Below are 1932 nucleotides of genomic sequence, written 5' to 3'. Positions count from 1 at the left end.
TGGAGCTCATTAAGGCAGCATGAGCGCCAGGTGAGGACGAGTGGGACAAGGCGCCATGGGAGGACGGGGCTAAGCTACCTAAAACCTCCGGATGCAAACGGGCTGGGAAGCTTTCCGTACACACTCCTTCAGAACATGTGTACGCCCGGATTCGAACCCGAACGGACTGGGATACGCAGAGAGAGCCGGTTAAGTCACGGAAGAGGAATCGCACCACAAGAACGGATCCCCGGAGCTGGTCAGGCCTTGGTTACAGCCACTGTCCTCCCTGGTCAGTGTTTACGTGGTATAGCATTAGAAAGGTCCCCGCTCCCATGGGAACATTCATCATCAGGAGGCACAGTCCATTCTGTGGGATTTGACAGCCATTTAGTCACATGGCTTATTACATCTGGCCTCGGGGACTGCAGATTAAATTTAGCTTTTTTGCTAAGACTGACACATTTACCCCTGTGGTTGATTGATGTGTACTGTCCCTGTTCAAATAAATGAATAAACTGAAATGGAATGAAACATGAACATCAAACTCATCAGCGCAGGCTATTCTAGGCTTAAACCAAGTGTCATTATCCTCGTCTTCCCCGTCCTCCTCACTCAACAACATGTGATCGTCAGAATGTATTGCTAGAAATTGTCCAATCAAGGCATGATATCCGAACATGTTCTCCTTGACTTCCATAACTTTTCGGGTTCTGGAAAGAGAAGCAACATTCTTTTTCCTCTAAAACATTTGCCGTGCTTTCATCTTCATTCGCTTCCTGTGGCTGGCTCTTATCCTCCATATGGCTCACCTCATCAGCCATTTTGATAAAAGTTAGTTTTACTTTTGATCAATACGAGCTTAGCACCATTTAGAACATGTCAAGTTTGAATAATTATTCTAAATAGTCCTGTTGCGCAATAGGCGGTCAGTAGGCTATAATGTAATTCAAACAAGCAGTGGCACTCCTAACAAATTACTGTCCATCCCTTTTCCACTCCACTAGTGATCCGAAACTGAGATTAAATCCAACTTGAATGAATTCACTTCTAAGCTTGAAAATCCAGCGAGTATTTTAACATTCAGTGTCCTTGAAACTTTTCAACTTTATATACTGCTCAACAGCACTGCATCGAGACGGGTGGCGTCCATGCGTTCAAGGTCATTGCCCTTTGTCCTCTGCTAGACCTGAGATAGAGTACACCCATAGGCCAGTAGGGCTAGTGTAACACAGGTTTGAGAGACAGGAGGTCAGGGGTCAGTCAGTGTGTGTGTGTGTGTGTGGGATGAAGAAGGGTATATGACACATTAAAACGTGCAAAAACTGGCTGTTCCTGGCCATGGGGGCTTGCTTCATGCGCCACAGAGCAACTTTCTTTGGATTGAATGGGCCGCCATCTTTGCATGCCTTATCCACTTCTTATAATACATCCATGATCAGTTATGCTCACGTCAACAGGCTGGTGTCTAATTACTTTTTCAGCTCGATCCGGAAGGTAGAACGCTAGAGTATGCCTACCATAATTTTTCCGTCCGGCGGATGGAAGATGATGCTGCAGCAGTGTTATTATTTAAATCAGCAATATTTAAATTTCGCCTTGCACGTGGCGAGACTACTGGCTGCAGTGTAGAGAGCGACAAACAAGCTGCTAAAGCTATTGCTGATTATGGCGTTTTGTGCGCACAATACCACTTGCGTTGTTATCAACTTGTTTGCTAACAAAGGCTAGAGCTACAAGTTAGCTGTTGATAACGAGATCAGCTGTTGTGGAACGCTCACCTCGGGAGTGACCATTGCCAGTTCCCACTCGCACCTCCCGAGACAAATGGAATGCACCATAACGTTATATTTCTCATTCGTGTGGATAGTTGAAGCGATGCATTCTGTAGACTACCTCAATAGAGTCTGCTAAATTACCATGTTAAATGCTTTATGTATACTATCTGTTAGT

This window comes from Borostomias antarcticus (genome assembly GCF_949987555.1).
Source record: "Borostomias antarcticus genome assembly, chromosome: 20".
Lineage (NCBI taxonomy): Eukaryota > Metazoa > Chordata > Actinopteri > Stomiiformes > Stomiidae > Borostomias > Borostomias antarcticus.
The sequence above is the reverse complement of the archived record's forward strand: the minus strand, read 5'-3'. Positions refer to the sequence as shown.